General features: G+C 36.1%; 1 protein-coding gene across 3 annotated transcripts in view; it reads left to right on the forward strand.

Annotated features, from left to right (window-relative positions):
• The window catches only part of LOC115434336 (protocadherin-15-like), a 348,357-nt gene that overhangs the window by 79,640 nt on the left and 244,994 nt on the right, over positions 1–23,723 (forward strand). For 2 of the 3 annotated variants that reach the window (XM_030156229.1, XM_030156231.1), the window contains exon 1: positions 9,808–10,010. The exons of the other annotated variant lie outside the window; for it this stretch is intronic. The gene's annotated coding sequence lies outside the window, so the exon portion shown is untranslated. Of the gene's footprint in view, positions 1–9,807; positions 10,011–23,723 lie in introns of those variants that run through there. 3 annotated transcript variants of the gene reach the window in all.

Consider the following 23,723-nt stretch of genomic DNA (forward strand, 5'->3'; position numbering starts at 1 on the left):
CCTGCGATATAAATGCTTACACAGTGGCTCAGATCTGGGAGCAGTTAGATATTTAGCATAATTATGCAGTTTCTACTCAACTGAATAGGACATTGTCAGATTAGCTTTTGGATGAAAATTCACATTCCCGTGCAGCATATTTTCCACCACAATACAGAGTGGGAAAACACCACAGCATGGTGTTTTGAAGAAACTGTTCGTAGTTATTTTTAAATCCATTCCCCGTCCACTTAAGCACATGGATATTCCAGACTGAACTGATGAGTCAGCTGTTTTCCCCCTAGCCCTGGCCTCTCTTTTCATTTTAGTTTGTTAGTCTTAGTGCACTTATAAAAAGCTGTAAGTATAAGCTGTAATCATACACAGTGAATTTTCCTAAAATCTCTAAATTGTGCAGTGTTTTCAGTCTCTACCTTTCGTCATTTATCAGTTTCCTGCCATGTTTACTAGTTCTGGAGCTAATAAAAAATACCTTTTTTACCTCCTTCCACTTTTCTCTCGGCTGCATTATCATTTTTTTTAACTTCTCACGCTCTCTTTGGAGCTGTTACTCACTTGATTTTTCTGATCTCTTGACCTTCTAACTTCCTTCTTTTGTCGTTTTTTCATGTTGACTTGCATTTCTCTAACTTCTCTCCCTCTTTCTTGCTTTTTCACTGTTGCTTGCCCGCTGTCATAGTTACTCTGACCTCTCAATATCACCCAAGCTGTCAGTTCCAAACTATGAATGTCCCTTGACACTTATTCGACTCAGACACCCTTCGGCATTTCCATTTGCACAGAGCCAATTTCAATTTTTATAGTGGTCGGTGGGGGCTAGTGTAAAGCCTGCAGTCAAAATACACCAAAGCTGAAGACAGTAGAAACAAGGGCCCTAAGCACACTGATGTGTGCCATTGTGTGCCGTTTCACTTCGGTGTGTGTGTGTCTTTGTTTGTTTTCTTGAGAGAGGTGGTTCACTCATCCATGGATGCTATCTAAACCCCCCTTGGGCAATTGCACATTTCAACCCAACTATACACTATCACATCAATTGTTTGAAAACAAACTTAGAAAAATATTGTCAGATCCATTTGTGTTAACCCTTGTCACGTGCATGCCTATCAGTCTGCTTCATTATCATTAGAGGCTGTTAACATGTGCTAATGAAGACGTACTGCAGAATGGTGCGGTGTTGGTGTGCAGCCTACCAGCCTGTCTTTCAGCACCATGGACAGCTCCACATACTTGACTCAGTGTGGGAGGCAGCCCACGTCTGTATAAACGTGGGTAGCTGACAACATTATACACAAAACTCTCCAATCAAGTGTGCAAAACTGTCTCATTTAATCTAAATTCTGTAGAACAATGATTTTTAGTTCTTAGAAATATTTTCTTTTTATGCAGAATAATGTTTAAGGGCACTTTCACACTGCGTACCTGAGTCCGTACTAGGGATGGGAATCGTTAAGACTTTAACGATTCCGATTCCATTATCAATTTTGCTTATCGATCCGATTCCTTATCAATTCTCTTATCGATTCTCATTGGATGAGGGAATAAAAGAGTACAAATGGGTGTGTTTGCATTAACTGTCATTTATATTTCCATTTCTGCACAGAAAATATACCATATACAGTATGTACAAATAATAATAACAGATGACACCGGGCCTGGTTCGAGGGGGGGTGTACAGTGAAAGTGAAACTAAAGACATTTTACTAATTCCTCTATTGCTGCATTTCTACTACGTGGAACCGGTTCGACTCGACTCGACTCGGCTTGTCTCCCGTTGTTGTGCACCTCATTTTCTTTCCCTTCTTACCTTCGGAAACTTGTATTTGAGGAGTTACGACGTTTGTTGCCCACACAAGAACCGGCCCGGCGTTCACTCTGCCGCTACATTCACAAGCGCCGCTAAGTAGAGTATCAAATATGTGACATTCCTGTAAATGATTCACATGCTGTGGACAAATGTTTGAGCATATTGGAGGGATTCCACCCTTTTGAAGACATAGAAGCTTTGCAAGTGTTCCAAGTAAGTGGGCCTGGTGTCGTCTTTTTAGACTGTTTCTGCCTCAGGTAGGGAACATTTGCATTCACACTGATAAAATTAAGCAAACTTTGTGGTCAAACATACTCGGATATGGACTCGGGTATGCAGTGTGAAAGCACCCTAAAACTGACCCCGTGAAGCTCTGCTGTGTTTTTCTCTGGAGGTTTTTCAGGTGTTTTTGGAGTGAATGCAGGGTCAGGGTAATGCTCTTATATGGTGCACTTCATATGAAGGGAAGTGTACTGTATAGGAGCACTATATAGTTCTTGTTCATTGTGTTTAATTGACATGAATGAATTAATATCTTATTGTAATAATTGATACACAGCTTATTAAATATTGCTGTTCAGTTATGGGGTTGAGGCTTGAATATCTCAGCTGTTTTACTTTCTGAAAACTTTGCATTAATGTTTGTATCTTCTTCTGAGCATGTATACACTTTGGGATTTCCTACAGGGACCTAGTATGCAGATGATTTTATAACTGAGTGCAAACAGTCCAGGAAATTGGTGGTTCAGTATACTGGAGCAGTCTTTCTCAAATGGGGGTACGTGTACCCCCAGGGGTACTTGGAACAAGCCCAGGGGGTACTTGAAATTTTTTTGGAAAAACACATTAAATTCATGAACTGAATTTAAAAAAAAAATACAAAAAATAAATGAGAATTAATGTTCATACATATAATAAAATTTACTCCTGACCTTATTTTATTTCAGTTTTTTTTTTTTTTTTCTATATTATTATTGTTTGTCATCTTGTTGAAACTTTGGTACAATTTTAAGAATATTTCTATTTTATATTATTCAAGATGAGTTTATTTGAGTAATTAAGTAATTATTTTTTGTTGATGAAAGGTTTATTTATTCATTAGTGACTGATTAATTTATTTTTCTTACCAATGGAAGAGGAAACTTTTCAGTTTATATTTTGCACATAAATTTACTTATAAAGATTTGTTATTTTTAATATGCTTAAGTTAAATATATGTATGTTTCTGTACAAAATTTTCTAAATAAAAACAGACACCTTTGGCAAAGGAACAAATTTTGGATCATTTTTTTCAATCAAAAATGCTAAAGCAAGAGTTGGGGGTACTTGGCTAAAAATAAATATTTCAGGGAGTACTCCACTGTAAAAAGTTTGAGAACCACTGTACTAGAGGAATCATTCACATCTTTGTTCTTGACTTTTCTCTCTCAAAAAGCTTCTGCTGTTTTCATGAGATTGTTAACAATATGCTTTTAAAATTCACTTTAAAGACCCGAGATCAACGTGAGACCTCATACTCAAATAAATCCAAAAATGCACAATCAAAAATATTTCTAAGTCCCTTACTGTGTGATTGATTCAGTGACTTAAAGAAAAATAAGTGTACATCACCAGCTATCTTTATTGTCCAAGCTGATAGTTATTAGTGGCGCTTCAGATGAAACTTAAAAAAGAACAGAGTACACAGGCTTCCAGATATGAAAACAGTCCTGCTTGGAAAACAAGTGATAGTTAGCTAAACTAGGAAAACAAAACACCTCAAAAGACTGAACAAAGAGTTGTTCTTGAGCGCCAAGAAAAAGGTTTTTATGGAAAACAATTAAACTGTTGCTGCCTGCCACTGTCGGGAGTTTACAACTGCAAGGCAAAAATCTGTTTTTTGAGCTTTCATAGAAGTGTCTGATATAGTGTTGTATTAGTACAACATTACTAATAGGAATTATTTTCCCTGCATGATGTACTTGGCTGTTTGGTGAGTGAACCCTCAAGTGAATACAAATAAGCAGTGTGCATCATTCATAAAAGGGACCCTCAGGCTTGCGTGGTTGTACATAAGACAGTGATACACCTCTGAGCATTCTCAGAGGAATACGCTGCACCTCTGCGTCAATTTTACACCACCTGGTTAAGTATAAAAGGATTTTATTTATGCATAATTAAATTCAAAAAAGGACATTTTTTTCAGGAATTCATTTCATTATAGAAATATTTGTCCAACCCAAGCATCTGTCTAATACAAAAAAAGTTGTTGCGTATATTAAAGGGGTCATATTTTGCTAAACACACTTTTATTAGTCTTTAGTACATTTATCTGTGTATTTGAGGACCCCAACAGTTCAGAAAGTTTGAATTTGAACTCTCAGGTGCTGCAAAGCTATCTTTATATTCATTTTGGCAAAAATCAAGTGGATTTCTACAACCTGTTTCAATTCCTGTTTTATGTGTTACGTTTTATAACTAGTTACATCACAACATTTGCACATATAAGGTCAAGACTTCCAATGAACATTTCTCAGGATAGGTAGGTAGGTAGATAGATAGATAGATAGATAGATAGATAGATAGATAGATAGATAGATAGATAGATAGATAGATAGATAGATAGATAGATAGATAGATAGATAGATAGATAGATAGATAGATAGATAGATAGATAGATAGATAGATAGATAGATAGATAGATAGATAGATACTTTATTAATCCAGAGGGAAATTCAAGTATTCAGCAGCTTTGCATACAGCACAAGACGTCAAAAAACAGACAGACCAAAACAGGTTGGTTATTAACCAGGCTGACATTAAGGTTAATATACAGTATATACTCTAAAAAAACTTCCTAAAGAACTTCCTCTAGAAGAGCTTCCTGTACAATACTGTAAATATTGTATATAATTGTTTATCAGCAGCAGTGGTTGTAGTAAAAACTGAAAAAATGTCCAAACTTTGAGCCTAAAATGATCAGTTGTTGGTTGTATTAACAAACTCAAGTGGCTGAATGGGTCAGAAAGCACGGTCAGCAACCTGGAGGGGTGGGGTGTGAAGTGGTTCATTTGCATTTAAAGGGCCAGAGCTTAAAACAACGTGTCTCGTGTCAATGGTCAGAAATATTGTTGAAGATGAAGATGTGGAGTTGAATTAATGAAGAATTCAGACCCAAGCAAAGTATTTACAGTTTATGTAGACCACAGGGAAATGTTTTAAAATGCATAATTCCATTTAAAAAAAAGCAAAATATCACTCCTTTAACACATGAATACACATAGAAATACAACACTAGAAAATATTAAAAAGTTGCAAATTGCACAAAATAAAGCTGCTCGTACTGCACTGCAGTGTGGCTACAAAACCATTGTTATTGCGATGCATAACCACTTGAATTGGCTTTCTGTTAAAAAAAGATGACTTTATTCACTGCTGTTTTTCTTTAGAGGTAATATTAGAACAAAAAAAACATCCATCTCATGCAAAAATATTTGTTTTAGTTCAGATAGACATAGCTATGCAACCAGGCAGGCAACCAGAGGTAATTTTACACAACCTAAATTAAGAACAAATGCAATGAAACGAATGGTAATATGCAGAGCTACGAAAGAATGGAACAAACTACCGGAACACATCACACAAGAAAACTGTAAAATGAAATTTAAGAAATCAGCCAAGAAGCATCTATTGACTATAAATGATTGATACTTGGGCTAATTGAATATACGTACTACAGTATATACTATACTGTTGCTGACCTAAAGGAGCTGTCGTGTCTGTATTTTGTCTGTTATTTTCTTTTCTATTATGTAGTATGTGACAAATAGTTTTGTCTGATTATATTATTTGCATTGACTAGTCGGCCTGATCAAAATCAAGGGTAACAGGAAGGGTGTTCAGATAGATAAAAAATAATAATGCTCTATCAAAAAATTAAACAGGCCATTTTATTTGTCTGATATTTCTCTTTTAAAGTCCAAAATATTTTTGTATTATGGTGTCTACTAAAAATTTCACAGGCTTGTACACAACCCCTGTCAAATCAGAAATTATTCTGTGTATGGACACTCCGGCCTAATAGCCTCCATATTTAATGCCTACAAAGATATTCAAATGTTTCAGCACTCAGGATAATCATACATTGTTTATTGCATAGATGTCGTGTCCAAAGCATGCGTGCTGAAAAATTCCATATATTGACAGAAACAATAAAATTAGACCCACGTATTTTGATATGGTGTACGGACACTACAAGATTGGAATGGAAATCTGGCTTACCACATGGTCACGTCTCTGTTAGATCTGTAACTAAGTCTTCCTGGTACAGGAGGACATAAACATTTGTGAACAATATATCTATAAGGCATATACGCCATATTATTGATGGAAGTATATTGGTGTACGGACACTACATGAATTTTGGTGAACAACGCGCCATTGAAAACATGCGGTTCGATGTAAACATCCGTCTGACACATTGTTCCCAAATTTTCTGCAGCCAGGGAGCAGACCAAAATCTGTCTAGTTGTGCATATTTAGTCATAATAATACTAAAATAACAGGTTCCCATTCTATTATTACAATTAAAGGGCTGTAAAAGAAGGGTTTTCATAACAAAATGGTTGATTGTCTTAATACTGAAAATAAGAATTGATAATCAAACAGCTGTTCAACAAAAATGATCAATAAATGAAAAGCAATGTGATGTGTGTATTTTGGAATAAAAAACACACAGGAGTTGAGTAGTAATTATTTATTATGTTACAAAACATAATGTACAATAATTTTGCTCTCTTATAACAATAAAATTGTGCAGGTTTTCACGCTCATTGGGTCGCCATTTTATCAGTTTTTATCTGATTTTCTTCAAATTTGGAGGATTGCAAGATCTAGTAATAAGATGGCCAAAGAAACATTTTGGGAATGGTTTTGGGGGGATCTTTTTGCAATACTGATTAACAACTGATGCAAATATACTTGTACACCTTGATTGTGATCAGGCTGTAGTTGTAAAAATTATTGTAAGGACCCCAGGAAGAATAGCTGTAGCTATGGTACAGCTAATGGAGATCAAAATAAAGAAAGAAATAGAGAGGAAAAACATACACCTACAGTCAGACACCAACCTGGATGTATTTTTGTCAGCTTGGTGATTTCTGACTAAGAGGACTTCATTGGGGCTCTGAGATGAGACTTCTTTTCAACAGCCGTGTATCCCTTAATCATCCTTTTCTGTGAAGTGTCTTCGCTTCTGCCTGAACCCTGGCCTCACGTTTTCACTGCAGTAACAGAGACGAGATGAGAGGGAGAATTAGTACTGTGGTAACGGCTGATCATTAGAGAGCTTTTGCTCAAAGCCTTTCTCCTAGCGAAAAAACAAGCTGGGCCAAGTGGAGGTAGTGATGACTTAACCTGGATTAATTCTTCACGCTCATCCACAGCCTATACATTCCACTGAAGGAGTTATTTTGAACTAATTTTAGTTGGCATTTCCATGACTGATGGATACACTAAATATGCAATTACCTTGTCTTGTCTTGTGTTGTAATGATGGATCTGAAGTGTCATTTAAACATGGGGAGCGTGTCTTTGAAACTGTAAATCACCCAGCAAGAATGAAATAAATAAAATGCAGCTTCTATCAAAAAAGGCAGTCAACACCTGTGCACATCTTCAACACATCCTCACACTTTACATATTCTGAACCTATAGTTTTTACATATGGTGAGGATTATCCAGTCACACTCATTCAATAGGAAACTAAGCTGTTAAAGCTATAAATACACTTTCTACATAATTCATGATATATTTTCAAAGCTCTAATGTTCAGATCTACATTACTTATGGTACTGAAATCCCACACTGGAAAAAACAGAAATATTACCAAGTATATTTTTCTCATTTCTTGTCAAAATATCTCATCACACTTAAAATAAGACATAATCACCTCAAGAGTAACTTTTCAGTGAGGTATAAGAACTTGTTTTTAAACAATAGATCTTGAAAATCTTATTTCAAGCAATCTTATCAAGATAATTTTCACTTGTTCCAGTGGCAGATTGTTTTTGCTTGAATTAAGCAAAAAAAAAAAAAAAAAAAAAAAAAAAAAATTGAATTAAGCAAAAAAAAAAAAAATCTTGTATTAAGCAAAAAAAAAAAAATCTGCCAATGGAACAAGTGAAAATTGTCTTGTTATGATAAGTATACGTTCTTATATCTCACTGAAAAGTTGCTCTTTAGGTGATTATGTCTTATTTTAAGTGTGATGAGATATTTTGACTAGAAATGAGAAAAATACACTTGGTAAGATTTAGATTTTTTCCAGTGCTGGCTTGCATATGTTGGGATCTTAACCCTTTCATGCATAGTGGTCACTACAGTGGACAGTTATTCTCCAGCTGTTCTATTGTTTATTCATGGGTTTTGTCGTTTTAGTTCCATATCAGCCAACACAGTGGACGCTTATGCATCATCACAAACACTGCAATTCATACCGTTACTGTAACTTTGCTGTTCTTGATAAACCTGATCTGCAGTAACATGTTTCAGTGTAAATCGATTGCTAATTGTTATTAGACTGTAATTAACAGTTTTCTGGGGAAAAAAAAGTGTTTTTTGGTTTTTTGTTTTTTTTTGCATATCCTCCTGAAACCCAGCAATGCATTTTGTCCTCTGTAGGGGACAAAAGTTTGACAGTTTTGCTTTAAAAATGCTGTGCATTGCAAAGGACATTCCATTTAAAAAATCAATCAATCAATCAATCAATCAATAAAAATGATTTAAAAATGTATCTGAAAAAACTGTTGCATTATGCAGTTTCCAATCAAGACATTTTTTTAATGTAAAAACGCTAACACTGTCAATTTCCTGGGTCTCAGGAGGATATTATCTCCATGAAATGAGTAATAACTAATATTAGAGTATGATCAAATGTGAGAAAGCAGTAGCAATTTAGCAATTAGCGGCATTAAAAATGTTTTTATTTCATAGTTTTCACACAGTATATCACCTTCTGATGATGATTTTTTAAATAAATGTTTCTTTGCTTCAAAACTTAAATGCATGGTGTCCAGCTGAGTGGACATTTTTGTAACTCCACAAAAAATAGGTTCATAAAAACAAAACTCAATTGCATTGTTTTTTTCACACCTAAAGAGGAATAAAAACACTCAAGACAAAATATTGACTAAGGTTCTCATAATTCCTGCATGAAAGGGTTAATAATACAAATACAAGTGAATATGAGTAATATGAATTTCTGTGGGTGTTTTATTAAACCACCAAGTTCATGCAAATAGATCTGATTCATGGGAAAAGTCATTTTATTTTGTGAGGGGAAAACTGTCAAATGTGTTCCTGCTGCTCATGTGTCTCTGTGAACAGGACCACCAGCTGTGTCTCCTGTGCAGAGGCAGTTCAACTGAATATTCCCTGCAACCTTTAGTTGGGACTTATTCAGCGCCACAGCTAATTAGAGCATATTGATGGCGGCTTTTTGTTGTCGGTTAAGCTGAAGGGAGAAAAGGCCAGTGATTGTTATAAAGTGACAGGTGAATCATAGCTAACTTCCTCCGGTGGCATTATTTCTTTGCTCCACTTCAACCACTCTGACAGATGCGGCTAATGGATTTAACTCTGCAATAATTGACAGGTACCAGTTAATAGCTTGGACTTGACCTTCAGTAACAAACTGTGTTGAGAATGGTGTGTTGCATTCTATAATAAGTTATGGATTGGTTTGACCTTCATGGGTTTTGTGACTTGTTTTGCCTGCTTGTTTGCCACTCTGGTACGGCTGTGATATTGTGTTGGATATAATCTGTCTCAGGGGTATACCTGAGAGGGTCAGGTGCATCTGCAGCAGATATACAGTGGGAGGGGCATCAGAGCATTAGCCCGGCTCACCTTTACTGACCGGTGTAATAAGATTACCTGCTTCACACGTCATGACCACAGAGAGAGAGAGGAGGGGAGAGAGAGAGAGAGGAGAGAGAGAGAGAGAGAGGTGCGCTGCTGCTGCTTCTTGCATGTTCCTCGCATTAGACCCACAGTCCAGCCCACAGATGAAGTGTTACCGTCTGCTGCGTCGGGGAGAACACACTGTGGAAGCCCACGGCTCATGTGCCCGTTGGAGGAGACTGTAGCTGCTCAGCCAGCCGGTATTTGTGGCTCTTTCGGCCGTGCAAAAAGGATTTGCTTTGACAGCTTCTGGAGCATAAACATGGTAAGACTAGCCATATTTATATGTTTTTTGTCCTTATGTTTTCTGCGCGTTAATTACGCATGAGCGACGCATTACGCACACAAAAGCCAATTAATGTTCTCAACGCCAGAGGGAAAACTGAGTGACTCTTCTTCTTTTTTTTTTTTTTTTTCTTTTTAGCTTTGAAAAGACGAGTTTGTTTGGCATGTTTGTGTGGCCGGCATTTTCACCGTATCATGTAGATTCCCTGCTGTGAAATGAGTAATCCATTAAATCCTAGTGTTCATCTCAACTCTGCCCTGTTCATCTGTTGAGGCTGAAGTTTTCAAACACACGCACAGAGCGCATGCATCAACCTTCACTTTGGATTATTTGGGAACGATATCCCCTTATCCATCTGTGGATATGTGTAAAATTTAGTTCGGTTTAAAAGGACCGTGCAGTGGAGAAAGGCTGACTGCGGTCGTTTACTTTTTTCAGCCGAGCATAAAAAGTAATTACTAATTTTTGAGACCTCATTGAGTGCTCACTTCTTGGATCTAAGCATTGACAGCTGCATTTTATCAGAAGATTTTGCCATCTTGTCTCATATGCATATCAATAACCATTTTGTGGAGGACACGCAATTGGCATGCAATAACTTCCCCTGTAAGTATGAGTAATGTTGCGCTGTAGGAGGAAATGCATTCTCTTCCAAAACTTCCCAATCACTTAGTCTATTTGCACACTCACTGGTCTTATTTAAAAACATGCAGTGATGCTCATTTCTTCTTTAAATATGCTCTCTTTTTAGATTTTATAACCTTTAGTAGTAGTTAAATGATCTAAGCCAGGGGTGTCAAACTCAGTTTAGTTCATGGGCCACATTCAGCTCAATTTGATCTGAAGTGGGCCAAACTAGTAAAATAATACCATAATAATATAGTAATAATGTCAACTCCAAACTTTTCTGTATGTTTTAGAGCGAAAAAAGTAAATTTGCATAATGAAAAGGTTTACATCTACAAATCATCCTTTCATTCAAAAGATGTGAATAACATGAACAAACTGAAAAATAAGTGTAATTTTAACAATATTCTGCCTCAGTTTATCATTTACACATGTACATTATAACTTACAGGTCACAGTGCATCTACAAATACACAAAACATTTAGTAACAGGCAGAATCTTGTTAAAATTGCACTTATCTTAAAACATTTCAGGTTGTTCATATTTGTTCAGGTTATTCACATTTTTTGTGAATTTATACTTTGTTTTAGTGTAAATACATGAAAATATTTCCATTTACAAAGAGAAAAATTTGGAGTTGTCATTATTTATATGTTATTATGATAGTATTTGACTGGTCCTGCCCACTTGAGATTGAATTTGTCTGAATGTGGAAACTGAATTAAAAGGATTGTTAATATCTTAGTGTCATTTTTGCATTTCACAAATTGATCCCATGGGCCAGATTGGACCCTGTAGTGGCTGGATTTGGCCCACGGGCCACATGTTTGACACCTGTGATCTAAGCTATTCAAATTCCAGTGGAGTTGGAGGATAGTATACAGTATGTTTTGGGGCAGATCTTGCAGGGTTCACTGAAGTCCACTCATGATACTTTTTTTTTTTTTTTTTCTATTATCATTATTATTATTATTATTATTATTATTATTATTATTATTATTATTATTATTGTTATTGTTATTACCTAGGCTGCACCAGTCTGAGCATCAGTGCTCAGGCTCAACTGACTTGCTCAGGAAAGGTTCAGTGTGTAATATTTCATGACATAATTAGTGAAATTATCAACTGTACCCACATAAATACCATCCCTCATCTTTCCCCATAGTGACCGCAAAAAGAAATATGAAACACCTTGTTAGGACCAGTTTTTGTTTCTTCCATTTGGGGCTATTTTAGGTAAGGGGATATTAATTCAGGTCCACCCTCTGACACAGTAGCTGATAGTAATTCACCTTAACATTGGATGTCACCCACGATCAAATGTACAAAGGAGAAGAGTTATGTCCCCATAGCCATGGTTATAGAAGGAGAGATGAGAAATATGCTCTGGGAAGATGTTGCCATAGCGCCACCATGTTACCAATGTGTGGGCCATAAAGTGAACCCAGGAATCTAAATGAAACTGTTTATTTTTATGTTGATGTCTAATGAAATTCTGGCTTAATTGTTGGTAGTCTTATATAGTGTTTACTCCTGGAGGATTCTGTTGGGTTCTGTTAAGAGTCTGGTTTCGACCAGCTCTATATGTAAAGTGTCATGAGATAAGTTTTGTTATGATTTGGTGCTATATAAATAAAATTTGATTGATTGATTGATTGATTGATTGATTGATAATTGTCCAGTAATTGAAGACTCTGACAGAAGTTTGCTTATATCAGCCTCATTGTGTAGCTTTGTAATGACTTGTGACTTGCATTTTTTTGTTTGTTTGTTAACTCTAATCTTTGAAATAAAGGTTTAATTAAAAAAAAAAAATCAAACATACAATTGACAAGACCACAAGAACTTACAACAATCTTAGCATACAAACAAAAACAGACAAATACAAAGGGATTCTTAGACATTAGTTCTCTGTCAAAAGTTTTTCATATAGTTTGACAGTCTGATCACATTTGGGGGAGTCTAGAACCTTAATACAGCAAATGTACTGTTCAAATTCAGCCAGGAGTCTGTGTAAACTGGGGTTCATTTTCAACACTTTACATTTATGGATATGGGATTTACTACATGATATTAATAAGCTAACAGTGTACTCAATGCTGCTCTCTTTGTGAATAAAACATGTAATAACAGACTTACAGTCAAACAGGTGACTTGCTTTGCAACAGGTTTCCTACCGCAGTGATGATATCAGGTCTACACGCTGAAGGTGCTAAACATACAATAAATTGTTCATGTTTAATAAGGTGAAACCCTGTTGCCAGGGGCTGAAACAAATTACCTGAGAATTTGCATTTGCTGTTGGTGAAATACTGTAGACCAGGGGTGTCAAACATGCGGCCCGGGGCCAAGTCCGGCCCGCCAAAGGGTCCAGTCTGGCCCATGAGATGAATGTGTGAAATGCAAAAATCTACACTGAAGATGTTAACAATCATTTTAGTTTAGGTTCCACATTCAGACCAATTCAATCTCATGTGGGTCAGATCAGTAAAATACTATCATAACAACCTATAAATGATGAAAACTCAAAAATTTTGTCTTTGTAAATGCAAACATTTTCATGTAATTTTACTGTACTTACACTAAAACAAACTATCATTTCACAAAAAAACATGAATAACCTGAACAAATGTAAACAACCTGAAATGTGAAAAAGTGCAATTTTAACAATATTCTGTCTGTTATTAAATGTTTTGTGTATTTGTAGATCCACTGTCATCGTAAGATATAATGCACATGTGGAAATGATAAATTGAAGCATAATATTGTAAAAATTCTGCTTATTTTTCTTAAGAAATTTGAGTTTCTGTTATTGACATTGTTTTAAAGGATAATTTATCGATGCAAACATTTTCATAATGTAATTTTATACACTCTAAAACATAGAGAAATGTTTGGAGTTGATATTATTTATATATTATTATGTTATTATTTTACTCGTTCAGCCCACTGCAGATCAAATTGGGCTGCATGTGGTCCGTGAACTAAAATGAGTTTGACACCCCTGCTGTAGACACTTAACACATCCCACACATTTAAATCTGCTCATTTTGTTCAGTCTAACATCAACAAAGTTGTAGATACTACTAAAACAACTGCTGCAGTTTTGACCTGCTATTGTTCATTCTCTTTCTCCATGCACCTTGGAAGAAGGTGAAGTTGTGCCAGCAACTCCTACTTTCTTTCTGCAGCTTAATTAAAAAGCAACGCACCAGCAGCAGCGAAGCTATTAGACATCTGCACCTGCATGTTAAGTTGTTGTCTTCCAATGGCCTCCATGCCATATGTTCATGTCATGTTTTCTTTTTCTTTTTTTTTTTTTTTGCAAACCTTGGAATTTAGCTTGTGACTGCAGGATTTCTATTTGGACTGAGGCTATGAAATAAAGGCTCATTAGCTGCCTGAGTGGAGCATGAAGTTCAGCATGATGTTCTGTGTGTGTGTTTGTCTCTTGTTTTCTATGAACAGTTCCACATGTACATTTTAGGCGGCTACAGAATACACAAGAGTGGTATCTGGCCATGTAGGATTGTATTTTAGGATATTTTCCAATTAGAAATCACAGTAAATCTGAGTATTACCCAGGTGTCGTATTGTTTTTGGTTCGGTTTGTTTATGTTCATGTTGGTAGCAGTAAAACTATAGGTTGAATTCATAGTAAATGGAGTTTGTAGATTGCCAGTGACCCAGAATAGATATGGTTACATTTATGGAACAGTAGGTCAAAGTTAAAATTTTTTATGAATTTTCAAATTCCTTTTTTTTTTTCCCCATTACTTATAATGCGTGAAATTTCACATGTCTGTAGCTGCAAAACTCTTGGTTGAATTCATACCAAATTAGGTTTATAGATTGCCAGTGACCTAGAATAGATGTGGTTACATTTTGGGAAAAGTTGGTCAAAGTTCAAATTTTTTATGAATTTTTAAAATATTTTTTTTTCTCCCATTTACTTATAACGGGCAAAATTTCCAGTGTCTATAAAAACATAAATTTTGTTTCCATTTCCTTCCAACTTGGCACATATATACTGGCAATTGATATTCTGACATCAGCAACATGCATAGACATGCTGACATCAGCTGGATCGATGCCAAAATAAACTACAATACGTGCGAGGGGTGGCGTTTGTTGTGCCTGGAACCACTTGTTATTGTATCTTTTTCTTCATTGATGAGGTATTTCAATTGGTCAGTGGCTAAATGAAATATAGATAAGCACAATATAACAAAAGTGTGATTATATGTAGATTTATTCAGTTTAGTTGTCAGGGACCGTGCATGAAAACCTCATAATCTAATAATAATAGAGGCGATGCATTGGGTCCCGTTTTGCCTCTAGCTAGTTTCCATCTGTAGCCTGGGTAGGCACAAGGCCAAATATAAGATACAAATACACTGAAATGCATTATGAACAAAATCATAATATAAATATCAGGGTCATATTATGATTAAAAGCTTTTTCTATAGTATATTTAAAGTGAAATGCAAAATTCAGCTACTATTTTGATAATAATTTACTTGCCATTTTAACTACAACCATTTGCTGGTTCCAGTATCTCAGTGGGGAATTTTTGTGTCTAGTTGACGAGTCAAGGAACTACACTTGCATTTTGGACCATTAAAACAAGCACTTTGAAGTCTAAGGGATTTTTAAAGTTTATTTTCTAGCATTAAATGCAGTGAAATGATATTTACTCATGCTTTAGCAAAGAACGTTTGTAGGAGTTATGTCTCGTGGCCATTAGAGGAATTACATATTAAAGCTCTTTTGCATTGGCTCCTTTCAACTGTGTTGGTTCCTGCTTGATTGATGGCAGATCTTTACAGCATGTGTGAGTTTCAGGACCGCTAAAAGATGCAGTCTATACCATTTTTATAGTCATGATGGAAGGCGGGAAGCTTAAGGCATCTTCTCTTTAAGTATTAATAGGGTGAACTAAAGAGGTTGTAAAATACTCTGGTAACTGAAGTGAACCAGAGGGGATATATTAGGCAGTGGTTGAATTATCCTTAGAAGTAATGGAGTGTCTGGTTCAAACCAAAGGCTGGAGGCAGAAGCCTGCAGGGTTCATACAGGTGGATATGTTAATTAGACTAATCATTCCACTGGGCGGTCAACCTCAGTTTAATGGACTTTTTCTTTAGATTAAGCAGCTTGTTAGAGGCTTGGATAGCTTTCCATGTTATTTCTCAATATTAAAGTAAACATAACTCAAGGCGCCGTATGCCATGATTGCTTTAGGTGAGTATTTTGCATACATTTAGCCATCTTTACATGCAATCATGCCAGCCGTATCTAGGAGTGAGTGATAAAACAGTAATTAACAAGGGCTGTAACACTCATCACTGACTAATGATCTAATCTTGTCTGTTGCATCAGCGCTTTACATAAAATGCATCATGGCGCTGAAACAAATGAGGCTCCAGTAAAGTTGCAAATTAGACTCATATACCGCTTTATGCTAAAATGTGCCACATAAGGCTGTTAAGTGTCGTTCCATATCGAATACTACAACAGAAATGTGTTTGATTAAGACATATTATAGACTCCACCCACGGCGGGACTCTGAAAAGTGTAATAAAGTCAGAAAGAGGCTGATATGGAGGTGATTAATGTTTGGATGTGGAGGCATTCAGCTACGTCCTCATGAAGCAATTTTTGAAGTTTTACTACGTCTCAATTATTTTTCCTTCCGTCACTCCAAAAATGTTCACACAAGGGTGAAAAATGTGTTCTCTGCATCTCATTTCATCATTTCAGTGTCTCCTAACCACTTCCATGTGTGCACAATTACACATACAAACCGTTTGCACCTCCTTTTGAGATAATGTTAACCTCCTCAGACGCAGCAATGGGTTTTCTGTCCACAATTATGGACAAGAGTTTCACAACTTTACACAAAAAAAAGGAAAGAAAACTGTCCACCACAAAGGACATTCCATAAAAATTTTAAAAACTGCATCTGAAAATACTGTTGCATCATCATGTTTCGAACATAGGCACTTATTTAATAAAAAACAAAAAAAGCTTGTACTGTGCTGACATTTCCTGGGTCTTAGGAGGTTAAATATAGACACAATTTCTATCAGCAAAATTGCTTTCAGGTTTGATAAATCACTTTGCGTGTGCTAAATTATTATATTTACATTTTCTCCTCCCAGCCCACGCTCAACTGTGTGTAAACGCCCCATATTGCATATTCATTGTGTCAAACGTACTAACTGGATGCAGACACGCTATTTTCCACCTTTGAAAGACGCAACCCTTAGTGCGCACTGTTAGTAAATCAGTTTGTACATTTTTTTGCGTGTGCAGTGAGTTTGCACACGTTTTAATACATGCAAAGCTTTACTAGATCCAGCCCTATATGTACATTTTTACATACTTATCTATTTTTATTTGCATTATCTCCAGCATCCACTTGTTTCACGACAGCTGAGTGGTATGATTACAGCTCAAAAGCATGTTTTACTGTTAAGTACCACTTGAAGATTCACAATAATAGAGGACATTCCTTATGGTGCTATTCACAGCAGAAAGATGCTGGCTTTGTTATACCAAGATCTTTTAAAAAGCAGGAGTGAAAAGGCAGGTAAGACGAGGAGGTCAAGGAAATGTAGTCAAATAGAAGCACTGTGAGGCACAGTCAGTCTTTGGGTATCAAAAATATATGCTTTGGAATTCTCAGGTTTCACAGAGTGAAGAACCGGGATGACTTATTAAAATAGGACTTAGTGAAATGATGAAGAATATTTCCCCCACAGAGCATTACTATCATAACTTACTTATCATTCAGCAAATATGACTTTATTCATATGCACAATGGACACCTCGAGGTAACCATTTCAATATTATTTGATAGGAGACTCGTGGGTAGCGATGCTTGAAATGATTTGGGTCCATGTGCATATGCTGAGAGGAAGGGGAAACAGGGGGGATTGTGAAATACTTCTTCTTTTTCACCTCCCCCTCCACCCAGTGTTTCAATTTCCAGTGATGTTCTTTTGCAGATTCAGTGGAGGTGCTGTGGCTTGCAATGTGATTTAGCACCTTCTCCCTCTTGTTTCCATGTGGGGAAGGGCAGGTACTGCACAGCATTAGCACCATTATCAGATCAGCAGCTCGCTGTCAGATATCAGATGTAGTAAAGTCTCTGTTCCATCTCCACCACCTGTAGTGTAGGAATCTGAACCATCAGAGCAAAGCCACAAAAGGCTACAATGAGCACGGAAATGAGCGTGGTATTGGAGAGTGAGAGCGCAAGTGGTTTTGACTCCAGAAATGGCTGTCATTGGTGTGGATGCAGGTGAAGACATCTCCTATAAAATATTCATCCGTGCTTTGGGTGATGCCTCTGTCATATGACACACTTCAGCCTGAGATGGTCTCTCTCCTCGTCATTCAGTGCCATTCCTCATTGTTATTACTTTGCCGTATCTGTCAATTATGGAGTTGTCTAAGCTCTAATCAGACAGAAAAAAGCTAATGTCACACCTTACTTTATAAGGAATGTCCGACAAATATCACATGTAGCAAAGCCAGCTGAAGATCAGAATGTTTCAGAAGTAACTTTTCATACACACACAGCTGATGGAAATCTAAATATAGAAAAGTATACAGTAATATGATTATTAAGATCAGTCAAACTTCAGTTAAGCAATCAATCCTGTAGGAAATAGAAATAACACCAACCTATAGAAAAAGGGCCAAGCAGTGGTGGCACTGAAAAGTGATATTTCAGATCTCATAGTTTCACTCTGTGTAACAGTCAGGTTAGTTGTGTTCTATCGACTGTTTCCAGTCTTCATATTTAATATTTATTGACAAAGAAAAATAAGTTTGAGTTGCTATTCATTGCTATGGTGAGGCTATGAAATATATCTGCAAGTGGAATTTAGGGCATTTGCATTATTTATTTGTTTATTGTGACTTTAGTCACATTGGGTGTGTTCCAGCTGAGAGCTGTTAACTAGAGGGTGGCTGGCATTACATCAGTGGTGCCTGTCACCGCTTCAATAAATCCCCCTGAGCAAAGCTGTGGTGGTCTGCAAAAAAGACAACACTATGCATAACTTTGTGCAACTTTTTCTTAGTGCAAATTGACAATATGTCGTACAGTCCAGTTAACCTAACTGGAATGCCAAATGTCCTTAATGTGCTTGTTTTATTGTTGAGGGCAAATAAAAAAAAAAAAAAAACTCACATAATTGTCTTTTTAGCCTGTCAAATATGAGGCATGACAATAGGTCAGAATTGTCCCTGAGTTTGTAAAAGGTAGAGGGAGTTTGCAAATAAATGTCTTTGTGTGTGTGTGTATATGTATGTATGTGTGTATATATATATATATATATATATATATATATATATATATATATATATATATATATATATATATACATACATACATATACGTATATATATATATATATATATATATATATATATATATATATATTGAAATTGAAGAAATTGAAAAAAATTGAAAAAAGTGAGCAGGAGTAAAAGAATGTTATGTTGACACTGTGCATCCTTTTCCTTCATTATGACAGTGTCTTGCACTGATGGATGTGTTGAAGTGATTTGATTTTAATCAATATCACGTTCCAGTGACTTGTGCACCTCATGTGGACTTATTTCAAAGCTGTGGAAAATCCACGCAGTAAATGCAGAGGTAGGGGCCTCTAATGTGTTATTGACAGCTTCAATAGCTTTGTCAGTGTCTCATGGCAACAAGATCATCTCTAAATGATCTGGATGCTCCATGTTCTGTAGCTGTTACACTCAGGTTATAGTAAACTGTGCATAATAAAGCAGCCTGAGCTCCATCGGTGCAGTCAGGACATTTTTATTTTTAAACATCCCTGAGGTAAGCTCCAGACCCTCCTGATCCCCCAAAATCTGATTGAAATCAGTACACAGTTCATATCTTTCTGTACACATTGACTACACCATTGAGTTTTAAAATGAGGCTTATTTGCCTAGAAAAGAAGGAGATCTTATCTATGATTTTAATAATGGCACTATTGGTTTTCCAGTGCAGTTTTCTTTGAATGGGACGGTTTGCCACTGAAATTGTGAATTACATGCTAAATTTTTTTTTGTCTTGTTTCACTGGTTTTAGGCGAAGGCCATACAGGTCCTTATATGAATATGACCCTTAGTCTTTTGATTTGGACATAGAGGAGAGAGCTGTAGAATTAAGCTCTATGTTTAATAATTTCCCTCCCTAATTTTCCCTCTGATATCTTGCTTTTGCACCTTTAACACATAGTAAACCTTTATTGTGTTTATTGTTAGGGTTGGGATAGTGAAGCTATTTAGTTATAATGTGGGTTGTGATTATCAGTCAATCCAGAAAAATGCAGGCAAAAATCCTTGATAACTGCGATGGCTTATGCAGGGTTTTTATGTGATTTTATACCCTGAAATGGCAGGAATTTGCCAAAAATAATTGCAAAAATATGAAGGAACTGGCCTTTATGTTCATATAACATTATTATCGCTGCAGCAGAAAACATTTTTAAATGTTTTACACTGGAAAAGTGGCTGCAGGGTTAATTTTCTGTTCAGTATCGGACCAATACCTGATACTGGTATTGGCATCGGTACATCCCTAGATACACAGATGAACAGACACAGGTGATCCCCAGGGGAAGTCAGTCTGAAAATGTGACATTTATTGCATTACTTTTCTGATGTTTTTTTTTTTTTTTTGTTTTTTTTTACCAGATTTCATTCCATGCATGTCAGACGTTTTCTAACTGTTTATGCTGCTTCTTGTCATAGGGTCAGGGGTCACACTAAATAGTGACTTTAACCTTTAGAATTCATTTAGTTCAGTGCTGTGTGTGTGTCTTTTAAGGCTGTTGACATATTTTCTGTATTTTCTTGTTCTATCTGAAGAAAAGAGAATGAGAAATAAACATGTGCAGTCATTTCATCCCTGCAAAAACAACACAGCTGAAGATGAGCTAAGACATTGGTACAGAACTGCACATGTATCCATGTCTTTATAGCTACATTATATGATCTTAATCACAGTGTACATTAATAGGAAATTAGATAAGGATTTGTTCAATTAACAACACTACTGTGTCTGCAGGCAGGTGTTTAACTACCTTTTTAAATCCTTCTCCCTACAAAGAAGACTAAACACATCACCTAACATCTCTGAATAATTATCTAATCACCGTTATTATCACTACCACTGCCTTGAAATTAAACAGACTAAATGGGTTTTTACTTTGATGCTGCTGTCTCTCCAGCATATCTTGTGGTAGTGGTCAGAGTTGCATCAGGTTTTAATCTTGCACGTTGTGTCTTCGCTCTGCTTTTACTGCATGGTTGAAGAATTATAGCAAGAGATATTCACCCAAATGTTACTCACAGGGCTTTGTTGACATATGAAAAACCAATTTTAATACAAATGCATGCACTCCGTCTTTTTTACCAACCATTAGAGAATCATTTGAAGGATGTCATGTATTCACTGGAAGTTTCAGAGCTGAATGGATTTTATTGTGCAGTAGCTGACATCCCACTTTCAGTCAGCAGGCTTTTAAAGTCAAATTTAGCGTCTGTTGTTTTATATACATATGTTTTTTTCATTTTTACATGTGTTGGAACAGTTTGTACCACACTTATTTAAAATAATGAGTCATGTTTTTGAACATGGTTACAGAAGTTGTGTTATAAATTTGTAAAGAAGGGTAAAGCGTTTTGGATTGCATTAAGAAAAGTTCCGACCTTTGAAGCCCAGAAGAAAGAGATATTCTGATCTGTCATGCAATGGACATATGGCAATGTTAGACTTCTGTATGCTGGTGTATGTGCAAAGATAGTGCAGCATCTTTTCTATTTCTGTTTCCATCTTTTTCTAATTCTGTCTTTTTCTGTATGCTTGTTTATGTAGATGAATTCACCATAAAGGGCACATGATTTATAATTCTGAACCGTTCACTTTTTAAGTTCCTGGTGAAGGATTAGTCCTTCTATTATGTGTTGAAGCGTCGAGACAAACCCTGTGACACTCAAAGCTTTGCTGTGATTAGCTTGGGTTAAAGTCATGCAGCGAGGTGAAACATAAAAAGTCAAAAATGCTCTTTTGTCCGTTGTCGGCTGTTTAAGAGCTTGTTCTTAAGTGGTTTCTATTGTGTGAAGCAGTGTGCCTTGTGACATGGATACTGCCGAGCTGATGCTAAGCAGACAGCACAGAGTGGACTCGTGGCTCCCACATGGACGGAGCTCAGTGAGGGTTTAGAGATTTACAATGTGGTCATGAGATGACTAAGGCAAAGGGATTAGAACCTCGGAGATCTGCGCCTCAGTGGCAATGAATTAGTGAAAATGAAAGGTTTAGTGGACCACCAGGCTCTGTTGACATTAGATGCAGCTGCATACATTATCTACTTACTGCGCTCCATGTAGGTTTATGCTCCCTATCAAGGGATAGAGAGGCTATAAATTATGATCTTAAAAGAACGAATTGTATATAAATGATTATTTTCACCCTGTAATGGTGTAGACTACAAAGTGATAATGCGTTTTGTCTTCAGTCCAGTTCTGTGTCAGCTATTCAAAAGAATTGTAATAAATGTCAGTCTTATAATATTTCTTCCATGCCTACATAACACAGTCCACTTCTCGTCTATATCAGCCCAACTTTCCTTTCCTTTCCCGCCTGCTATCGTTCCTATGCCCCGCAGCCCTCACTTTCTTCTTTCCCTGTGTAGAGGAATAAATGTCAACAGCCCATTGCTGCTTATCATTTATTGTCCTGCTGTATTTGTACGATCAGCCTCTTTTTAAAATACACCATAATATTAGTGGCCTATTTTCTTTAGAGCTTCACTTGTTTCAGTTGTTTCACAATTGACAAAAGCATCATATGCAGCCAAAGCTTAAATGGGTCTGAGGTTGTTGTTTTATGGTTGACGCTGTTAGACATGGTTAAACTTTTTATTGGTGCCATTAAAACTACATGCTATACTACCAGGATGCATTCATCTGCTATAAGGAGGAAAGGAAATACTATCACAGTGAACAAAATTAGGACTGAAAGATGTATCATTATCATATCTATATCTAGATATGAACATTCAAGATATTCATATCGAAAAAGCAACGATATAAACGATATAGATTTCTGCAGTAAAAAAACATTTTCTACTGTAAAATGTTTGATTTGTAATTTATTTATTTGTACTTTATGTTAATGTTGATGACTAGCAGTGAGTTCTTAGAAATAAAACTGCACTTTCCATATTCTTTTGTATTATGATGTTTGGATTTTTCTGAAAAATGCTTGGTTTTCACCGAACCCGTAGTCATATCGTATCGTATCGATCAAGATATGAAATTTTGTCCATATCGTTCAGCCCTAAACAAAACGATACTAAAAACTGTAAAAAAAAAAAACAAAACATTTTGCAATTCAGTGCTCAGAAATATTTAACTAAATCCAAAGAAATACATAGGTTAGAGGTTACTGATCATAATCGTTAATAATTAATTTAATGTTCAAATTTAATGCACTCACAGGTAAAACTACAATATGACATTTTGCATTGATTTTTATTTTGAAGTGTTTGCAAGACTGTATGGGATAGAGAAGTCCAGTGTAAAACATGTGGAGTGGAATGTAGATGGCTGCATGGTTTACAGTTTTATTTCATGCTTAAGATGACATGTTCAACCCTTTCATGCATACTGGTCACTGCAGTGGACAGTTCTTCTACAGCTGTTCTCTTGTGTATTCATGGGTTTTGTTGTTTTAGTTTCATATCAGCCAACACAGGGGATGCTCATGCACCATCCCATACACTGTAATTCATACCATTACTGTAACTTTACTGTTTTTGATAAAATTGATCTGCAGTAACATGTTTAAGTGTAAAGTAATTGCTTATTATTTTTATTAGACTGTAATTAACACCAAAAAGTTTTTTTTTTTTCCATATTATATCCATGAAGTGAGTAATGACCAGAATTAGAGTATGATAAAATGTGACAAAACATCAGATTAGCAGCATGAAAAATGTTTTTATTTCATAGTTTTCACA

The sequence above is a fragment of the Sphaeramia orbicularis genome, chromosome 15 (genome assembly GCF_902148855.1).
Source record: "Sphaeramia orbicularis chromosome 15, fSphaOr1.1, whole genome shotgun sequence".
Classification (NCBI taxonomy): domain Eukaryota; kingdom Metazoa; phylum Chordata; class Actinopteri; order Kurtiformes; family Apogonidae; genus Sphaeramia; species Sphaeramia orbicularis.